Raw genomic sequence first — 22958 nt, 5'->3', positions numbered from 1 at the left:
GGACTAAGGGAACAGGTGCAGGTTAGAATTGTAGCCTGAAGGTAAAGTAAGAGCTCAAGGAGGAGTGTTTACTTTCTGAATTTTAGAAATGTAGCATGTTTATAAATAGAAAGAGCCAGCAGAGAGGGAGAAATTCAGGGCACAGTGCAGGAGTGCAAGGCCCCAGGTAACACGACAGACTCTTCTTTGAGTCCTGCTTCTCTCACTTTTCATGTTTGAGCTCTTTTTATTGTTTGCTTTTTGAGACAGTCTCGCTCTGACACCCAAGGAGAAGGGCAGTGGTGCAATTATGGTTCACTGCAGCCTCCACCTCCCCAGGCTCAGCTTCCCAAGTAGCTGGGAATACATGTGCACACCACCCTGCCTGGCGAATTTTTGTATTTTTTGTAAAGATGGCATTTCACTGTGTTGCCTGGGCTGGTCTTGAACTCCTGGGCTCAGGCAGTCCACCCACCTCGGCCTCCCAAAGTGCTGGCATTACAAGGGTGAGCCACCGTGCCCAGCCACTTGAGCTCTTTATTCTGCCATGTCCAGGTTCCACTTTTCTGTGCAATGCAGAGGTGGTATAAAGCCACTAAACCAAGGAATCAGCTTCAGAAACAAGGTAAAGCTGCCTTCACTCAATGGGAAAGCACATCTATAGATCACCGCTCTGTTGGCAGGGTCAGATGACTGAGGTGTCTGTGTCTTGATCAAAAGTTTTGTTTCCACTGGGTCTCTGTCCTGAGGTCTCCATGGATCTGTGACCTTGGACAAGTCATTAACCCCTAGGCACCTTCCTTGCCCTCTCTGTTAAAATGAGATGATGGTCCCAGCGCTGTCTTAGGCCTCTGTGTCACCACCACTGGAGTTGTTTAAAATCCAGGCTGTATAGGTTCTGTCTCCTCTTCTCCTCCCACTGCCTTCCCCACTTCCCCTTCCTCTCTCCTGCTGTAGTCATTAGCCTGATGTATCCTAACACTATCCCTGTAATAAATATAAGTGGAATTTGCTAATTAAATGCTAGCATATTTAAAGAAAGTTTCCAGCAATTGGTAGAGTATCTGAGTGGTTTATAGGCTTCCTATTCAAGAGGGAGGTGTCCTAAGGTTTAAAACTAAGGTTCTAGTCATAAAGAAGGCTTTTTATTATTAGGACAACATGGTAATTTGGTTGAGAGAGGACTTACTCTCTGCAACATTAAAAGATACATATACTTTTGACAGTTTCAGTAGTAGCTTTGTCCTTTTGATTTACTTTGGACAGTTTTGATTGACATCAGATTGAACACATGGTTCAGTAAAAACTACAGCTCCTTGAAGTACTTTTGTTAATATTCTAATCTCCTATTTGCATCATTAACAAGAGCACATTTTATTGCCGCTTGAAAAAGACTCATTGACATCCCAGAATAGGTAGTTTTGATATTAGCTACTTGTTAAGGCTGCCCAGGCCATTCACATTCCATGTTCTTGATAATGTACCACGTTCTTAGTACACAGCCCTTACTTACCACATTGAAGAGACTGAATGCACTGATTTTAAGAAGGAGGTCTTGTGCCTCCTAGGGGGACTAGCTCTTTTAGTATTATTTCTCTTATTTCTGAAGCTTATGTTAGAATCTGAGCATAAAGCTTCATTTCGTTTTTCCTGGAGCCAGTTATGATCTCAAAATGAGAAGTGCATGAGTAAATAAATTTAAAGGGGGCTTTTGGGAAATGTTCTGACATAGGCGATCTGCGCAGCACATCTGAAATACCTGGGATGTGGTTATATACAGTGGTCATCATATTCAGTGGTGACATTCAGAAATGATGGCAGTTTATAAATAATCCTAATTTGTAGCAAATATGTGGCTTTAAGGCCCTGTGATGTGAATGTTTTCTTTGTTCTGTTGATCTTGTGACTTTAAAATGGCATTCAGTTCTCTGTTCATTTTAAATGTTTGTCACTTCTGACTTCTGTTTCCTCTTATTGTTTTCTGTTTTTGTGTTTGAGCCCTTAACTCAGGTGTATTTATTTCCCCCTCCCAACTTCCTGCCCTCTTTCTTCTTCTGATATCTTCTCTTTGATAACCATGTCTTCCATGTTTAGTGTTCTCTTGCCCACCAGCAACCCATGTTAGTTTGGTTCATTTGTTTAAAAACAAATCTCCTATTTTTGAGAATGAGAATGTGGTGTTATTAACTAACATTTAGAGCATGCTTATATATCAGATGTCCCCAGGCATTTTTTATGGATTATGTTATTTAATATACCCAAGAATCCCATGAAGTAAGTTAAAGGGGTGAAGTAACTTGCCCCAGATTTCACAGCAGGGAGAGGTAGAGCCGAGGTTGGAACCCAGATGGTTTCATTCTGGATCTCCTATTCATAACCAATCCTGTTACTTTATTGTCTCAACTGTTCAGTCCGTCAAGATTTAATGATCACCAGTGTTGTCCCAGGCACAGTGCAGACACAAGGACACTAGATCCCTTTCTCTTGCCATATGTACGGGGTCTTAAGTGCCATTTGAGAGGTTCTTCCATAGCACCTGTGCATGCCAGTGCCTAACTCTTTTCAAAAGTTCAGGAGGTCTTCACCCCTGTGGAGCTGAGGTTTGCAGGATAGTTAAGAGTTTGCCAGCTGGGGAAGCAGAGAAGGCATAGGGACATGGGGTAAGAAAGGAGAGCACAGTCGACACTGCAACGGCTCCCATGTGACTGGAGCATAGCTGCTGCCATAGCAGAACAGATGGGCAGTTGGGGAATACGTCGTGGGGTTGGTTGAGTCCAGGTGGCCAAGGGCTTTGAGTGTCGTGGCACAGAATTTGGACTTCATTTTTCAGCCATTTAGGAAGCTAGTACAACCTTCTTGAGTCTCTCCTGCCTGTTTTGCCTCATTCCACAGAGGCCACTGGAGATCTGGAAACCCCACGGTGTTTAACATGGGCAGCTGAGACCTCTACGTGATCAGCTTAGAGGAAATTTTATTGCAGTAGCATTGTAAAAACTAGTGTTTTCATACAGTCTTTTGATCCTTGGTCCCGCATAACTACTGTTAAATCCAAAACCATAAGCAGAAATTAAACATGAGTGTTTATATTCTTAACTTGTAAGATGAATACAGAGATACTTTCCAAAGAAGTTTTTAATGTAAATTTAAATGTATGACTTTTATGCAGGTATGGTATGTGCTTTTTCCTGATTAAATTTCCTTTTTGGGGGAGAAATTGAGAATTTAAATGATGTCATGAAACAAAAGGCTTTGGATACTGTTGAAAAGCTGCAATCAGTACTGTTTAAAATGCTTACTCACTATTACAATTAACCTTTATAAAGCAAACATCTTTCTTGATGGGACTTTTTTCAAAAACCATTTTGATTAGTCTGTTTTCTGGTGGTAGTAAGATGACTAGATACGAGCCCAGTTTAAACTCAAATTCTTACTTTTCTACTTTCAGTAAGAAAAATAATTAGCATTAACATTTCAGTGGAATTGCAAATATATTGCCCTAGCTTACTCAGGGAAAGGGAATTACCAGCTGGCGAAAAAGCAGTAGAATGAAGTGTAGTCAGGCATTATCTCACATTGAGATTCTTAGGTGGGGACTCTTTGAAACAAATCTCAAAAAAATTTTAAAATCCAGAAGATGGATTTTCTTTTCACAGCCATTACCTTGGAGGCCCATTTTCTTGTCCTAACGCAGCTGCCCTTGCATGAAGGAGGAATGTTTTTTGTGTCTCTTGCTCTTTCCCTCCTTTCTTTCCTTCTTTCCTTTTTTTATTTTTAATTGCCTTCAGTGTTTGCAGCAGTTTTTTCAATGCCTTTGGTAATGGCAAACTTTGATTTTTTTGAAGTTGGATTTAATTTTAGGAAACAGCCAAAAGGCATATGGAGTCATACCTGATTAATAAAATAGGTAAGCACTTTGGAGAATTCTATTTTTGCTAAAACATAAGCTTAAACTATTAGGCACTGAGGCTGATTTTATTGTATATCTCATGAACTGCCTTCAAAGAAAATGTCAAAAGGAACATTACAGAAAAGTGTTGAGAAGTGGCAGAATTGGGATACTAGATAGCTTCCTTAGGTGACTTTGAAGAACAATTTTATTGATTTGAATTTATAAGTCCTATTATTTTGTTTCTTGGGGGATTTGTCTCTTTATTTTGCAGTTTTATCTTATATATTCAATATAGTTAATGTTCTTTAATTAAAAAAAATCTTTAGGATACTTTAGTAGCACTCAGTCTTTAATTTGAATGTCTGTTAGTATAGTACTATATATGTGGGGATATACCTGTACCAGTTAATAGAGTGTGTAGTTAATAAAAGGTGGCAGGGTGGTAAACCTTTCTCCCCCTGCATAATTGAATAGTTTTAAGTGCCATTTGAAATCCTGAATATCCAAGATTGGATTCCAATAACTGTGTAGCCTGAGAAGCTTTGCTCTCAGCAGCTACTGGTGTTTGTAAGAGTTATTTCACTACTTATTGCTCTTCAGATTCACCGTGAATTTAGGTAGTAATTTACCATTGCAGAAGGGGCAAGCTCTGCTTCTGATAGTATTATGATACTATGTTTTTGCTTCCTTAATGATAATGATTCTTGAGGTAGAAAAATTAAAAATGTGTGGTATAAATCAGCTTCATGAATTAAATTCCCCAGATTTAATGATGCCAGTTTTATTCCTGGGATGCTTACGCTGTAACTCCCTAAATGCTTCATTTAATACTTCAGAAATGGTTGTTCTCATAGGAGCTGTTATTGCAAAGTCAGTAATGGCTCTGGGGCTGAAATTTGCTTTCTTAATTCTAGTCCATTGTCTTTTGTTGTCATGTTTCCTCAGTTTCCTTGGATATGTCACACCAAGGACTGGTTACAGAAATACTGCAGTGCATTATCCAGTCTAAGCCTGCTTTACTTTCTTTCAAATGAGCTTTTAAGCATATAAGTAGCATATATAATGGAAACAGAATTTAGGGTGCTTAGGTAAGAAAGGAATTACTTCCATACTAGAGTATTTTACAGCTTTGTGCGATCTCTTAATTGTATAGATCAGAGATTCTTGGGTACTTTCAAATTCATTTTAATGTGCCATAGCCCTTTAAAAATTACAAATAAATTTAGGCAGTTTGTTTTCAGAACTGATTTGAAGAATTTCAGCATACTATTTAAGGTAAGTAGTCCTATACTGGGGACCCTAAGCTAGAGTCAGCTTGGACTCGTTGAACCACGTGACCACCCAGGGCTTCCTATAGAGCACGTTTTTAGCTATTTAAAATAATTACCATGCTGGACCTGGAGACCTGTGAATAGTCCATAAAGTTAATTACACCTTGAGACACACCCTCTGCTCAGCTACTCAAGTACCGTATCCACTTTACAATGTTCCTTTGTTAACAAGATCTATGTGGTTGAAGTACGTATTATAGTAATGTGCAATTCATTGTGTACAGACATTTCCAAAGTAAGATAATGGTAATAATTACACAGTAAAAGAGTTCAGGCCTTTTGCGATTGTTATGTAGCTAGGATAGAAAGGCTTCGTAAACTTGATATGTTTTTGCATACTTTGGGTTGGTGCTACCTGATTATGGTACTAAAGTATTTGAGTCCTCTGCCCTTGTATCATTTGATTGTTAGACTTTACATTGTTGACTGGGTTCCATGATTTATAAAAAGATCCCAGAATCTTTTGTAACTATTTAAAGGTCAGCAGCTAATGATAATCAGAACTAATAATAGATGCTTACTTATGCGCCAGGTATTAGTCTAAGCCGTTGATGTGTTAGTTAATACCTCTCAACAAGTCAGTGAGGTAGAGACTTTTATTATTTTATAGATGAGGAAGCTGAAGCTAGGAAAGGTGACTGAGGCCCACAGACTAGTAGTAAGTGGTAGAACAAACTAGACAGACGGGTACGTAGGTAGGTGGATAGAAAGAAATAGAGAAAAAAAGAGATTTAAGAATAGTAGAAGGTGTCAGTAAAGGATATAATAGCTGATTTCCTGCCTGCTGTGGTCTAGGCATTATGTTGGGCTACAAGGAAACAAAAATGTATGAAACTCAGGCCCAGTCCTCATGGAAGTCACATTTGGTCATGGATTACCCTGATATAAGTGTAAATAATTAATGATGCAATGTGAACATTTTATAAAGTAGGTTGTGCATAAAGTCTATGAAAATAGACTGAGAGAAGGAATCCAACTTGTAGGGGAGGCAGAGGTGAAGGGATATTCACAGAGGAGAAGGCTTTTGCTTAAAGATGACCACAGTGCCCTTTGAGAGTGGGAACCATGTATTGTTCAACCTTGTCTCTCCAGATCTCTAGCAAAGTGCCCAGGATGTCATGGTTGCTCAGTAAATGTTGGATGGTAGGTGGTAGCAGTCTGGCCAGATGGGTGAATGTTGGGGAAGAGCATTGTAGGAGATGGACATATCTGATGAAAAGCACAGAGGCAGATAAGGCCATGGTATGCTCATCCACAGTAGGGCTGTGTCCTTGGGAAGTAGGACATATGGGAGCATGGCCACTGTGCTACATCACACATCACTCTCCTTTTACTTTTAGTCTCTACTCCCAACATCCTCACTTTACCTGCTTTAAATCGTATTTGTATTTCAAAACCCTGATAAAAATTTCTCACTTCCTCCGTGAAGTTTTTTCAACAGTTGCCATGCACCCAAGTCTCTCCTTTCTCTAGTCAGAATCCTTTTTGTTCCTGCCACTCATGTGCCTCAATGGATATCTCACTTACACTGATTTGATCTTTACAAATTGTATGCATGTATTAAATTATCATATGTACCCACCCCCAAAATATAACATATTGCCTGCAGTCACCTCTTTGATTATTGTTTTCTTTTGTTAAATTATTTCCTCTATTGTTCTCTCTTCTTGGAGTGCAGAGAACCTTAGGATTTATATGCTACCCTTCCTATTGGTACAAGAGGACACGGAAGCCCATTGAGATGAAAATAATTGTCCAAATCACGTAAGCAGTTAAAGTCAGGCCCAGGACTGAGTCCATGGCTGAGACCAATCCATGCTAGCTAATGTTCCTCTTGTTCTTCCGAGCTCAGTAGTGAGTTTGTGGAGGTGAGGGACTGGGTATCATACTCACTGTGGGTCAAGTAGCTGCTCAGGAACATTTGCAAATGAAAGAATGAATACCACTTGGCTTTCTGAGTAATATAAAGATAATGTGGTTCCCAGCCTTAATAAACAGCTCTAGCAGACTAAACATATTGATAGTAAGCCCTCAACTGTTAGATATACTCATTCAGAAATAATATCAGAAGATCAACTGCTGAGCAGAATTTTCATGTTAAAACTATTTCACTAGGAGTACTGGTACAGGTCGGTGTTAGACTCATTACTGAAAACTCACTTGAAGAACTCTATTAGCTTTACATATTTCTAGCAGGTTAAACTTAGATTACTTACTTTTAAATTATTATTGGAAGTTAGTCTAAGTTATTTTCCAATATAGAATCATTGTCTTAATTTAATAATTCTTGCTTCACAATAACATAATTTGGAACGGAAATTAAATTCCAGAGTGCCCTTGTAATTACAAATTGAAAAATCCTTTTCTGACTCAAAAGGAGGCTTACTGGTGACAAATTCCGTTGTCAGCAACATTCTCATCAGAGGCTCAGATGAGGTGGTGCCTTCTGATGCATTCTTAAGTGGGTAATGGGTAGAAGAGTTAGGTATGAGGTTATTGCTAAATACGAATAGCCATGAATTATACAAGATTTATTCCTCAGAAACCAACAGAGTAGAGCCTTGCAATTCATTGCTTTAACATTCATGAATTCAGTTATTTATGAAACAGTGACCCAGAGGATCCATGTCATGTAGTGATTTGTCATTTGAATCAGGTGAAGCCCCTGTGCAGGGGAAAATCACTTAGCTGGTGACAAGCCAACCACCCAATTGTTTTTAGCCCATTATCACATATGTAGGAAGTCATGAACTAGTCAAAACTGTTTTCTTTGTAAAAGAAGGCCTGGTGATGGGAGTGCAGAGGAATAACAAGTTCCTAGAAAGTGATGATTCTTTACCAAAAAACAGAAATCTGGGACCAATTAAAAAGCCGGCATGCTGTATTTGGCAATAGATTGAATCTCTGAAATGCACAGTCCAGAACCAAGAAGAGCAATTTCTGGAAATACCTCAGTGAGTGTACTGGCCAATGTAAAATTTCACTTTCTGGGACAATTATGATCCATCCCTTTTTTATAGGAGGCCCAGTAATGATATCTTGACTGAATTGTCTTTTTGAGTTGCAATCATTAATCTTGAAGGTCATTTGAGATGTCTCAAGTCTCTTATTTAAGTCTTTGAGATCAAGTAAAATCCCTAGCATGTATCAATAGCCACCTGTATCAAACACTGTGTATGTTTTTCAAATAAAGAATATCTGGCTATGGGATTCCCTTAGCCTCTTTGGAAGAAATTATCTTGAATAGGGAAGATAGTGAAGAACTGGTATGTCCAAGTAGAACTAGGAATTAGAGCAATAGTCTGGATCCTGGAGCTCAGAAAATGGGCAGTAAGTCAGGGACAAAAGGTGGCTTCTTAATCTGTTGTTAAAAATTACTTAGAGTAGAAATTCACATTGAGCCAGTCCATCAAGCTCCCAGTATCACTAAAGAAAACCTGTGGTAATACCACTCCCCCTTGTTTATATCTGACCTCCCACAAGGCTCCTTTTTTGTATGTGTAGTGCTTTCCCTATTCAAGACACATTTTTATGTTTTTTAATTATAACATGGACAAAGGATAGCATTGACATAAACCCCAAATTTTAGTAAATGACTTTCCTGAAAATGAGAGTAGCAGTGACTTTAAAAATGGTAAGAAAAGGAGCCGTGCGCAGTGGCTCACGCCTGTAATCCCAGCACTTTGGGAGGCTGAGGCGGGTGGATCACGAGGTCAGGAATTCAAGACCAGCCTGACTAACATGGTGAAACCCCATCTCTGCTAAAAATACAAAAATTAGCTGGGTGTAGTGGTGTGCGCCTATAATCCCGACTACTTAGGAGGCTAAGGAAGGAGAATTGCTTGAACCTGGGAGGCAGATGTTGCAGTGAGCTGAGATCGCACCACTGCACTCCAGCCTGGGTGACAGAGTGAAACTCTGTCTCAAAAAAAAAAAAAAAAGAAAGAAAAGAAAAAGAAGAGGAGAAAATGGGGAAGAAATAGAGAAGGCTGGCTTCATCCTCCTCATTTGCTAGGCAGGAGATCTGCAGTGCCTTCGCAAGACTAGGGAGGCAGACACATCCACTCAGTATAGGGATAGAGTCTTTCAACCATCAACAGGAGATGTTCAGGTAATTCACTTCCCTCATAAAACCAAGGATCAGAACAAGAGCAGAGAAGCACTGTTTGAACTGTGAGGAAGCCATGGCAGCATGAGAGGGTCTTGTAGACAGAAAGCTTTCAGAGGTGGGAGCCGTAACAAGCCAAGGCCTGAAGCAGACACACAACTTCCACATGAAGCATTCTGCCATCTTTCATGTTGAGACACCTTGTCTAGTCTTACCAGTGGCTCTGGTGGAAGAGCTTCTACTTTCCTCTGGCTGGACTTCATCTTCTGAATGGGTTAAGAAGACTGCCAGAGGTCTAAACTTCTGGGGATTCGGTTGTTACAGAGAAGTCCCTATGGTATGGAGGCCCTAGGTTGTTCCTCATGGGCGCTCTCTCTGTCTAGGGCTCCAGCCCCAAGATCCTTGGTGTACAGACAGATTGCCCTTGTATTCCATCTTGCAGGCCTGCCCTCGCTCCCATTCCTAGCCCATTTGTTCACTGTGTCTCAGGGGGCGAGGCTCCGCCTGTGTGGGTGGGTAGCCTATCAGCACCTGGCTGGTGGACAGCACTACAGCTGTCCTATGACCAAAGGTTGCTCTTCTGACCTTTCTTAGCCACTCCACTAATAAAGGGTTATTTTTGTCTTGGTTTGGTTTGTATATTTAGCTGATTTCATGATAAAGGAACTTTGTAATCAAACACTTTTTCAGCTAGATTCTAAGCAATTTTAAATATTATGTAAGAGATCAAATAACTATCAGGGAAAGTTGCAGACTACAGACTGAGAAATGAGAAGGTTAGGATGATGACTGTGTGTTTTGATGGAAGCAGTGCAGGATTTCCCAGGAGACTGGGCTTCTGGCCCTGCCTTGACATTCATAGGTAAATGACCCTTGGGCAAGTCATTTGGCTTTTCTAAATCACTGTTTTCTTTACTCATATCTACGAATTTCTGATTAAGACAACTTTTCTTCTCCTTTGACAAGTAAGTCTTATAGACAGAATCATTCCCACATTTGTATGTAATATTGATTCTCCTATTCTCTTGTAGTTAAAGCTTCAAATCTCTAATTCATCTTTTTTGTGGGAAGGATTAGATTGATTTATTGAAAATTCTGAGCTATAGAATACTGTAAAAGAAGCCTGGGCTTTCTGCTTAAAGTTCATATGTACAGAAAATCTAGGCTTGTGGATGACAAAGCGTTTTCTATACATCATTGCTTTTATTAAAATACCCAACTTATTATAGTGTCTCTTATTTAGCAGTTGGTTAAATATTCCTGGAGTTAATGAATAAGAATCTTCTATCTTGTAACAAATAGATGTAGAGCTTTGGTAAGAAGTACACATATGACTTGTTTGAGTGTTTCTCAAGTGATTCAGAATGCTTTACTTACATTCACTCTTAAGGCAAAATACTTCCATTATTCTTACAGTTCATTGTCTTAGGAAACTTGTTGCAGAAGTTTCTAATTGTCCCCATATACGTGTGTTCATTCTCCTCTTCCTGCATAGATATAAAATGTTTAAAGATACAGTCACCCAGAATAAAGACACCGTTGAGAGAGGTGTGGCCACGTGACTGAGTCCTGGTCCATGAAGTGAGCAGAAATGACAGTGCTCCTTTTCCCATAATGCCGTTTAGAGTTGCGCCTTCCCCTTCTACTTTTCCCCTCTCCCACAGTTGGAATACCATATGGACAAGGGCTGCACCGTAGGGATTGAATGGGCAAAAAAAGCTGAAAGGAACTTAGGTCCCTAGCACCTGTGTGGAGCCCAATCCCCATAACATTTATAGAATTAAATTTCATGACACTCTTATTGCACATAACACAAATTCCCAACTACTGGCATGTGGCTTTGTGAGAGCTGTTTCACCATAATCTGTTGAGACTTATTTGTGGAATCATGATGTCCCGTGACATTTGAAAATGGAAGAGAATCCTGGAATATGGGAGCAACACTGACGCAGAACACAGTGTTCACTTTGGAAGCAGTCATGATCTCTTCTTGCTGTGGAAGCCTCAACAGTTTGCCTGTTCCCTCCATTGTACTCCTCTCTGAATTCTCTCTCAGGCCTAGATGCTGGGCTCTGTGTGGGTTGCTGTATGGTATAGAAGAGGATGAGATCGGCGGGGACGGCTCTTGTTCAGGTCCATCAAGACTGTCGCTGTCCTCTATACCTTGAGCCAGCTCTACTGTGCATTTATAGAAAAGAGAGACGAGCACACAGAAAGAGAGCAAGCAGCTGTTTTTAGGGGGAGGAGAGAAGATGGTGGAGCTTACAAGAGACTGATGTTTGCAAGTGGATATGGTATAAAGTAGTAGTTCTCAAAGCACGGTGCCTAGACAGCAGCATCAGGAGCCTGTGAATTTGTTAGAAACGCACATCCTGAGGCTTCACCCAAGACCAGGGGATAAGATTTGGCAATCTGTGCTTAAAAAAGCGTTTGTCTTGCTCAGTTCTGAGAACCAGTGGTCTAAAGAGTGTTGGGAAGCCTGACAGTGGTAGTTACAAGGGTGTACCCTGATGGGAGTCCTGGGATCAAAAAGACTTGAACTAGAAGTAAGGGACCAGGTGAGGGAGCATTCCCTTCAGAGAGAGTTGTTAAAATAAGCCGGGGTTCTCATGATGCTGCTGAAAGGAGTGTAAGTACTGTACCTCCTGTGTTTGGGACCAAGGGTGTATCTAGCCTTAGGCTTCCATTCCAGCACATCCCGTCAGCCAGATGTGCAAAAGTTCCTCCGTATACACACTGTACTGCTTAAATTGCTGGTATTTTGAAATAGAAAAAGGTGCTTATAAACCCATGCTGACTGTGATGAACAGGGAGTACTTTTTCCGCCTACCTCTGCTTGGGAGGCTGAACCCCATCTTGCCCTGGAAGATGGCTTTGAGCCAGAAGCCAAGCCCTTTAATGGCTATGAAGGGGGGAAAAAGTATGATTTCCATGTAAGGGCTACCAAGAATATAAGTACCTATTTAATAAATTATTTGTTGAAATGCCTTTTCTATTTTGGTAGTTGAAGTTTGAAAAATGTTTGGAGTACTATAATTATCATTTCTGGGAAAAAAATACACATTGCAGTATTTTTGTTTTTGCTACAGGTCAAGTTGTAGTTCAGGATGGAAAGTAAACACATCCCTTTGCTCAGCTGCAGCTCACATATTTGTAGTCTCTGGGTGCCCTCTTGGCAGTCGTGGTGGATACACAAAGGACACAAACAGGGCATGGAAACGCGGGGCTCCGTCAGGGGCTTGCCCCAGTGCAAGTCTGATTAGGAAGTTTGCTGGAGCCGAAGGAATGGCCCAGAAGGGTGGAGATGCCTTCACAGAAGGAGTCCTAGGACCGGAATGAGGCTGTTCTCAGAGGCATGCCCACCTCTGGGAGGGGTCTGCAGAAGCACTTTCTCACCAGGGAGAACCTTTATGGTATGGGTCTAAACACTGGGAGGTCTTTGTTTGTTTTTGGAGGCACTCCTTACCATTCTATGCCATCTTGTCAATTTGACAACTTTGTAAACAGGGCCCATCCACACATCTTGAATGTAGAAATAGCTGAGAACAGTCTCCAGGAGAAATTACCTATATAAGGCTGCTTCCTTCCTTCTCTCCAGAGTGGAGACAATTTATAAAGAGAAAGTAATGGAAGCTGACAGAGAAACAGCACTTGAGAGTAAAACTTTTGGCATGTAAGAGGACCGTGTGTGTGTGTATACCCATGCCTATAAGTGTGTGTCTGTGTTTCAGAATCAACTTTACCTTTCTGAGACATAGCAAGCGTGGAGTGATTACATCTGTGCCTTGGGACATCGCGTTAGGTGTTAGGTTTAAAACAAACTGAGGAGAAAACATAAGGACCTGTGAGTACTCTGTGTGTGTGTGTATATGTATATACACATATATGTATGAAATGTTTTTATACTTACACACTTTATATTTTACATAATATGAAAAAGTATATATTCTTTTACTCTCCAAGACAGTCTTGTAGAATAAATGTCTTTATGCCCTGTACACTCTATTCAGCACCCTCTTTTTATTCTTGCTGTATCATTTTAATTACATAAGTAAAGTCACTTTCAGAAATCTCAGATCAACACATGATATTCTTTGAAGTCTTTCTAAAAACATCTGAAATCCATATGCCACCTCTGGGACTCGGGAATTTTTTGACAGTATTACTGATAATACCCTTGGTTTATTGTTCCTTGTCTTTAAAATCACGTAAGATCACACTTTCTACTACACTATAGAAACTCTATAGAGTGTTGACAAATACTGAAGGTTTAAAGGAACATGACTGGCTGCTCCTTTAATTCAGCAAGCGTTTGTCGGTCTTCCTTGAATGAGCAGGAACTGAGCATCCTTGGAACCTGACTGCATAGGAAGGGCTCTCAGAACATCTGGTTGGAATATGTTCATGGGAGACACCCACAAGGGCCAGCCCCTCATTTTACAGATGAACACCAGACCCTTCACTCTGACATATTTAAAATCTGACATTTTATTATGTACTTTTTTCAAATTGTTGTCATTGTTGCACAAAGGAAGAACCAAGTTACCGTGTCCCTTCCTCAGTGGAGGAAAAATTGATAGAGGTTTTATTTGTTGTTCTAAAATAGATGCCACCTTCCGGTAAACATCACCTGGGGAGTTCTTAATTTCTAATGTTTATGCCTCTGTGACATTTTCAAGCTGTTATAAAGAGTCTTCTTAAAATGTTGCTGAGCTGGCTATACAAATTTAGTTCATTTAATTTACCTCATTAGTCATTTGTCCCATTCACTAATAATTTTGATTCCTTTTTTGTGGGTCAGTGTTTATGGCAAAATGTGTTCGGTGGGGGAGGTATTCAGAGAAGACTGTAGTTTATTAGGTAAAATTAAACGTTTTAAAACCAATCTTTAGTTGTTTGTACATTTATCTAAACCATCCTTAGGCCTTATTTTATTGCCAGATTTTTAAAAAAATAAATTCATTGTTACATTTTGAAATTTGTTATGGTATGTGAATATATAAATATAATTATTTGAATGGCAATTTTTTCTGGGAGTAAGTTGGATATATTTTTCTGGTGTGAATTAACAGATGAAATAAAATGTCTCTGAACTCAGTAAATATTTGAAAACTGTTTTAAAATTCAGTAGGATGCAAACAGGCCACATTTGGAATCCGGCTCTCCCACTCCCCAGTCCTTCCACCCCACTACCTCCCATAAAAGGCAAATCCTGGAAGCCACTCTGAACTTTTTTCCTTCCTCCCAGGAAGCTCTGACTTTTCCAGGAAGATTCCAGGGAACACTAGTTGGATCCGATTTTCTAAGAATTAAAGCAGCTTTAAATCTCCTGGGAGTGTAGAGGATGAAGGGGTTGAGGGTCCCTAGAACAATAAGTCAGCATTGACTGCAGATTGGAGTCAGCTGGGGAACTGTAAAAAAAAAAAAAAAAAAAAAAATACCGATACCAGGGTACCACTTCCAGTAATTCTGTTTAATTGGAATTGGTCTGGGGTGCACTCTGAGCTTTTGGATTTTTAATCTTCTCCTAGGGTTTTTAATGGGCAGCCGGGGTTGAAAGTCATTATTCTGGCACTAAATTTTCAAACTATAGTATGCATGAGAATCACCTCTAGGGTTTGTTCAAACCCAGATTACCGAGCCCCACTCCTAGCATTTCTGATTCTGTAGGTCTGGTGGGCCTTAGAATTTGCATTTCTAGCGAGCTCCTTAGGAGATGCTGATGCTGCTGGTCCAAGGATCATTGTTTGAGAACCATCACTTTAGAGCAGTTCATCTCAAACTTTACTGTGCATCTTGCTAAAATGCAGATTCTGATTCAGTAGGACTGGAGTGAGGTCTAAGTTTCTGCATTTCCAGCAAGCTCCCAGGTGATGCTGAGGCTACTGGTCTAGGGGCCACACTTTAAGTAACAAATCTCTAATCTAAAGCATCATTATGAACGCAATTCCATAACATCCTTTGGGAAGAAAAGATGTGTGGTTCAGGAGATTCCTAGAGGCACGGTGGGGCCGATATATGCCTTAGACCTGGTGGCAGGCAGAGATCTGGAGGGCTCAGTGCTTCTTTGGCACTTGGCCAGCTGTGGCTTGCCAGGGTGTTGGAACATGCCCTTGGCGAAGCTGTACTGTCAATAGGGAGCTTCATTGTAAAGATTCTCTGTTTGCTTGGAGTAAGGCAGTGGTTCTCAGGCCCAATTGCACAATAGAATCACCCTGGGAGCTATTTAAACAAGTACTAATGCCCAGGCTCCTCCCCCAGAATTTCTGATTTAATTGGTTTGAGGTGGGATCCAGACAGTGGTATTTTTAAAATCTTTGTGAGTGATTTTTAATGCACAGCCAGGGTTGAGAACCACTGAATTAAGGAATCACGTTACAGTCTTACAGATCATTTTTTTCTCTTTATATTTGGCTAAGTTATACTGCACTGTGATGCAAACTAGCTTTATTAGGTAGTCAAAAACAATTTAATATGGCATTTTTGACAAACCACCAAGAAAAGACTCTGCAAAGATTCCGTCGCTGTTAAATCCTAAATTCAGAGTCTTAAGATAGTGCTGGGAAAGTGCAGTGGGTGTTTCTGAACGAGCTTGAAATATGAAATATTTCTGGGACTGTATCAACAAGTCTAATTTTTTCCCCTTGGGGTTATGATTGTGCGGAACAAGTCTTCACAGCAAAGCTTGCCAAAAAAGGTTATGATAAAATCATGGAATGTGTATGAAAAGAATTCACAGTGTAACTTTAAAGGAGTCAGTCTCTAAATTTAAAAACTTAGGGATGACATACGTATTACATTTGTAATAAAAGTTTTAAGAACAAAGTAATGCTGAATATAAGAAAGTTCCTCCTTTTATCACATGATATCTCTAAGGCCAAGGAACAAGTGAAATAGGACAGCCAGCAAGAAAGTAATGAGGATACGCTAAAGACACTGAACCTCTTTATCTTTGCAAATTAATTTTGTCCTCTGTATTTAAGCAAAAATGTAGCTATTGACTAAATATACAGATACCAGCAACGCTGAGTAGGAAAGTTCAAGCTCTTCTTGCTTTTGGCATTATGGACTAGTGGGAAAATCGTGGGCTTTGGCAGTTCTGCCGCTTGCTTTGTGACCTTGGCCAAGTTTCTTATCCTCTCTGGGTCTCTCTCTCCATCTGTCAAGTAGAGATGAAGATATAATCTCTTCTTCACACAGGAGTACAAAGGCGCGTGAGAATGAGTAGAGGCATGCCCCACACGTAGGAGATGCTCAATTAGTAGAGATTTCTTTCATTTCTCCAGCATGACCATGAGAATTTAATGCTTAATAAGAAGCATTATTCATCAAAACATTTTTCTTGTTGAGTCTTTATTGGTATTTTCTGCCTATTAATTGTATCAGTTTAGATTTCTTATTAATAATCATGAAGTCTGTTTTTCCACTTGAAGAGTAGGCCCTTTCTTCTTGCTTTAGAGCCATCATTTTTGCCATTCCCTGTGTCTGGAACACTCTTGCTTTGTTTTTTGTGTGCTTTCTCCCTTCTTTCATGCAAGCCTGTGTTCGATGCCATGTCAGAGATACCTTCCTTCACTCGCCTGGCTGACACATGGCACCCGTATCACTGAATATGCTGCAAAGCATTTATCATAACCTGGCACGGTGCTGTGTAGCTTTTTATTGTCTGTCTTCTCCAGAATTGTAATTCTCAAGGTTGGTCTCCCTGTGCTACTGAGTGACCAAGGGCCCCCGTGATACTCTAGGCTGATACCACAGCTACTCTAGGGCTTTAGATTATAAAAGACATCAGAGGGAGGTGTCGGAAAAAACAGTGACCCCAGACTCTTCTCTTGACTTTGTGTTCTACCTACTAAATTTCTGCTATCAAATATAATCCAAATTTGGGGTCCTTTGAATTCCCCGAAGTAGCTTGAACCACCCAAGGATTGTCTCAGGATGGCTGTGTATCTCACTGTGTGTGTGTGTGTGTGTGTGTGTGTGAGTGAGAGAGAGACAGAGAGAGAGAATGAAGAACGAGAAGAGATTTCGAAATAGAAGTTTTCAGTGTCAGATGTATGGGACTCTACAAACTTTAAATAGAAATAATGGTAATCTGCCAATGTAATTTTTATCTTCTTTTTTTTTCCTCTTACTACCAGTAGTTTTTCATTTGTCTTTGTGTTTTATTTAAATTTGCTTTTAAGCAGAAGCTCTTGCATGCATTTGCTTCTTGTAGATCATGATTGTATTAGGTTGGTGCAAAAGTAATCGCAGTTTTTGTCATTACTTTCAATGGCAAAAACAGCAATTGCTTTTGCACCAGCCTGTACTTCCTTGACATATGGACCTGAAGAGGGCCTAAAAATGGCCAAGATCCAGTCATACACATTAAAGTGACCAGGATTGATAGAAACTTTCCAGGGTTATGGTAAAATCATTTTATATTGGGTGAGCCTGTCAATATTTTAATACTAACTTCTTAAAGATTATTAAGATGATGAAACCAGGTTATTTTTCCATAATTACTTCTGTCGCAAGTGATATTGTCACTTTGGTCTTTCTATATCTGGGCAGGCTTTTTTTTTTTTTAATGTCTGTTGCACTGTTATCAGTGTAATCAGACATAGAAGTTATTTTAAGTATTATATATAGATCTGTTAGACACCATAGGGAAAGAGTTAGGAGAGACTTCTTTTCAAATAGATAAAATTAAAAATTCAGAAGTAATGTCAGAAAAACTTCCTAATTGATGGAGTGGCTGTAGTTTTATCCTTATTTTCTCCATGGAAAAAACATAGAATAGAGACAGAGAAGAATAAATGAAATCTGATGGGAGAATTTATAGAAAAGGCTGAAAAAAAAGGTTTCAGAAAAACAATTCCTGATGTTATGGTAATTGTACTACATTTAAGTGACAAGCTGATGACTAGTTCGGGGCAGAGGAAGATGCGGGGTGAGTAGGGATTCTAGATAATTTATTGAAAGGTGAATAGAGGGTTGAAAGAAGAGAAAAAGGAATGTTAATTACAAAATAAGAAAGATGGAGACTTTTGAAATCTAAATTATTTGAAAGCATAACTTCACAATTTGAAGGCTTGAATCTTATGCCTGCTAGTCATGAAGTTAAAAACATAGCTTTGAAAAATTAAAGTGAGTGCTGGAAATTTGAAGAGAAGTTACTGGCTCATAGTAGATTTTACAGATCCCTCTTGGAAATCAGATAAAAAATGTGAGGTATAGGTAATCAGAATGTCATAATTAAGCTTGATTTAATAGATAACGCAAGATTATATGTAATAAACAGAGGATATATGTTCTTTTCAAATACCTATCTATTTTAAAATTGGTTATGAGGCCACACATACATACACACATGTGCTAAAAACCAAAAAATACAAAACTCAAGAAGTTAACAAAAGTAGAGAATTGTACAGCCTACATTCCATTCTCTGGCAACCAGGCAGTAAGACTATAAATTAAAAAAGAAAGCTCCCCAAAATCTAGCTATGCAGAAATTTAATATCACTCTTCTAAAAAGTCTTGGAAAAGGAAACATATAAATTACTTAGCAACTAGTCACATTGAAAGCAATACATATCAAAAATCAGAATATAACCAAAGCAATATTTGATTGAAATATTCAAAGCATAATTAAAATTGTTTGTATAATAACTCTTTAAGAAATGTGTTTGTTATAAGACAACCAAATAGAAATGAACCAAGCATTAATCTTAAAACACTAGAGGAGGCTGGGCATGGTAGCGCACGCCTGTCATCCCAGCACTTTGGGAGGCCGAGGCGGGCAGATCACGAGGTCAGGAGATCGAGACCATCCTGGCTAACACGGTGAAACCGTATCTCTACTAAAAATACAAAAAATTAGCCGGGCGAGGTGGTGGGCGCCTGTAGTCCCAGCTACTCCGGAGGCTGAGGCAGGAGAATGGCGTGAACCGGGGAGGCAGAGCTTGCAGTGAACCAAGATTACACCACTGTACTCCAGCCTGGGTGACAGAACGAGACTCCATCTCAAAAAAAAAAAAAGAGTTAGTGTAACTTTGAAACTAAAATTGGATAAGGCCAACATAAAAGAGAGAGAACTAAAGATGAACATTACTCAAGTTTATAAGTTTAAAAATCTTAAAATGTTAGGAAGTCAAATTCAACAGGATCTTTAAAAACAGTTTATTCTTAAAACACAAGGATGATTTAAAATCCAACCGATTATATTAATAAATTAAAGAGAAAGCCAGTGTGATTGATCATCTTGAAAAGTTGAAAAGCATTTAATAAGATTTAACCTGCATTTTTAACATTCTTACATCCCTTCTAGCCGTCAAACTCTGATCGACTTACACTTAAGACTGTGTCTTTGGTAGCCTACCCTATTCCGCTTTTATTATAAAGGCAGCTCTTAAGACATAAATCCATCTCTTCAGGCTCGAACTGCAGAACACACGTCGAGAGGTGACAGTGTTGGGACTGTCAAAAAGAACTTAAAGAGTGGGATAACCGGCCGGGCGCGGTGGCTCGCTCCTGTAATCCCAGCACTTTGGGAGGCTGAGGCGGGTGGATCACAACATCAGGAGATCGAGACCAGCCCGGCCAACATGGTGAAACCCCATCTCTACTAAAAATACAAAAATTAGCTGGACATGGTGGCACGCACCCGTAGTCCCAGCTACTCAGGAGGCTGAGACAGAAAAATTGCTTGAACCCAGGAGGTGGAGGTTGCAGTGAGCTGAGATTGTGCCACTGTACTCCAGCCTGGCGACAGAGCAAGACTCCATCTCAAAAAAAAAAAAAACGAAAAACAAAAAAAAAGAGTGGGATAACCAGCAAGATCTAATATGTTGGGTTTTAATGGAAATGTTTAATTGAAGCATATGTTTGAAAATTCTGATTATTACATACCAAATATTTTGTAAAATAAAAATGTAATAGAATATGATAAGAATATATTAATGACAGCAAATTAACAAGAGTAGGAATTAAGTGCTATTTGCAATCAAAGTCACAAAGCTTTTCTTAATTATAAAACAATGTGTTTGCCAGATAAGCAGTCTACCAAATGCCCTTTACAAACTCCAACTTAATCTGCATACATTCAAGATTCGCCTTCTCCTCCTCACCTCTTTGATTTATTCTCCTCCATACTGATGGGGCTCTGAGAGTGGAATTCCTTATTAGTTAATCATGTTCTCTTCTCACGGCAGTTCCTTGGGGGGTTATACTATGAAAGTGGGCTAGATGGATTCTCTGAGACTCCTGTTTGACCCAAGCACATGTGGCATATAGGCTGTAGCTCCCATGAGACACGCATTGAGATAAGACTGGTAAGAGGGAGCAGGGATGTAGCTAACCTGGTAGCTTTAACAAAAACCACATTTCTGAAAGGGAAGGAGCTGTGCCCAGAGAAATCAGCTGATTTCTCAGGATCACAGTAGTGATTCCTGAGACAGGAGTCATGTTATTACAGAGGAACATAGCTGGAACTGGATGGACCAAGTTTCACATCACCACATCACCATTTACTAGCTGTGTGACCTTGGGCAAATAAATCTGAATCTCAGTTTCATCATCTGTAAAATGGAGCAAATAATAACTCACCTTCTGGGGTTATTGTGACATGAGTACATGGCATGTGTGTTAATGAAGTCTGTTCTTAGGACAGAGGCTGTTTTATTTTCCATTCTGCTTTAAGCTGCTTATTGGATATTGGCATGTGGGTGATAGCCACAGGGAGGGTAGAGGCCTGCAAATGAATGTTTCCCCTGAGTGAGGCACAGGTGCCATGAAGTGGTATTCTATCCAACAGGAAAATTAAGTGTAGTCATAAGGTAGGTGGCAGAAGGAAGGCAGCATTAAGACTCAACCCATCTCATCTCGTTCTCCAACACACCCGGTACCCAGCTGTGGTAAACAGTGCTAGTATTTGTCTTCCTCCATATTCTTTCTTGCCAAGTGCCTTTCCAACCTCCTCCCACGTCTCCTTCCTCCCCAGATATTGTGTGCCTTCCTGTTGTTGCCCAGGTTCCCAAAGTCCTATCTTCCTAAGAAGGGACCTGTTTTTCTGAATTATTCTCTTCCTCTTTCTACATAATCAAAGCTCTAATTTGTCTCATAGTGAACGGTACAGTCTTGAAAATGGCATAAGGGATTCTAAATCGCCAGGTACCCCTGCTGCTCATCCAACCTCATCTCCTGTTTCTCCTCTCACTTGCTGTGCCTCAGCCACACTGACGTTCTTACTCTTCCTGGGACCCACAAGCCTGCGTCAGCAGTTCCTTCTGCTGGGATGCTCTTCTCCGAAGTATCTCCATGGCTCGTCCCCTCACTCCTTCAAGTCTTTGTTCAGCCATAAACTTCTCAATCATGCCCATCCATTCTCACCACATTGTAACTGCTACCCACTTCTTCTAAGCATTCCAATTCCCTCTTACTCTGTTCTTGTTTTCCCCTCATAGCATATATCACCCTTTACTACTATATAATTTGCTTCTTTATAATGTTTGTTACTTATGTTCTGTCATCCTCCACGACCATATCAACTAACGAGGGCAGGAACCTGTGTCTTTCCTCTTTACTGACATATCCCAAGCTGCTGAAGCAACAGGTGCTCAGTCAATGTTTCAGTGAATTTACTAGAACTATAAGTATGAAGGGTCTCCTATATTATGTCTTAGGTAGACAAGAAATAGATAAGGAAGAGGAAAGATACAGCAATCAAGGTAGAAAATGACTAGAGGAACAGGCATGGTTTTAAAAAGAGATCCACTGCTATGATGTCAAGACCTGAGTGGACTGGAATGAGGAGACCTGGATTCTTGCTTTAAGTTTACCAATGACCTTAGCCAGATCACTTAAGCTCTGGGGCCTCAGACGTTCTTTATCTACAAAATGAGAAAACTAAACTAGGTGACCTTTTGGGTCTTATCCTACTACGCAATTCTGTGTTTGGGTTTTACTTTAGGAAGACCAATTAACACTTATGGAAGCATTGCCTGGTACTAACTGGCATCAGTTTCACCTAATGTCTCCTGAACTCCCCATCTCCCACCGAAGGTCCTGGGCTGGGATGATGTCTTTTAGTCTATTTCCATCTTTTTCTCAAGGGCCTTATGTTCGTATAGGTCTCTTAAAACTCAACCCAAGAAGCTAAACTGTGGACTGGGGTTCCAGAAGCCAGGGCTTTGCTCCTCCATCGTAAAATCTGAGTAAACCCACCTTGTTTTATTTTTCACATCTCTAAAATTGAGATACAGCAGTGGGTCAGCAGATAATATTAGAGAGAGGGGAATAAGGTGCGTTTGATGGAGCTCTGCTAGAAATAGAAATACATCAGGTGCCATTTCAGGAAATTACACGGGAATTTGGCTCATTATCCATCTTGCTAAGCTGCCACATCATAAAGTCACAGACTATTAATAGAATACCATTGATAACTCAGAGTGTGCAGGTAGAGTTCCTCCATGTTGATCGTCGTACACATTGTCTGCAGTTTCTGAAGTAGGCATGATTTGTTTGTGTTTTAAGGTACACTGTTTTCAAAGAATAGCCTTTAAAGCTCTTTTGAATTCAAAGATCTTTCAGTTAGTCAAGGAATGGGTCCAGTTTTCAGATTCTCCACGCCATGGGTGCATCTTCCTTTCAGCTTTCTTCATTTTGGTCA

The 22958-nt window shown here is 39.9% G+C and overlaps 1 protein-coding gene across 4 annotated transcripts in view; it reads left to right on the top strand.

The window, feature by feature from the left end:
• The window catches only part of CRIM1 (cysteine rich transmembrane BMP regulator 1), a 201123-nt gene that overhangs the window by 62299 nt on the left and 115866 nt on the right, over positions 1–22958 (top strand). The window lies entirely within an intron of this gene.

This window comes from Gorilla gorilla, chromosome 12 (genome assembly GCF_029281585.2).
Source record: "Gorilla gorilla gorilla isolate KB3781 chromosome 12, NHGRI_mGorGor1-v2.1_pri, whole genome shotgun sequence".
Classification (NCBI taxonomy): domain Eukaryota; kingdom Metazoa; phylum Chordata; class Mammalia; order Primates; family Hominidae; genus Gorilla; species Gorilla gorilla.
The sequence above is the reverse complement of the archived record's forward strand: the minus strand, read 5'-3'. Positions and strand labels throughout refer to the sequence as shown.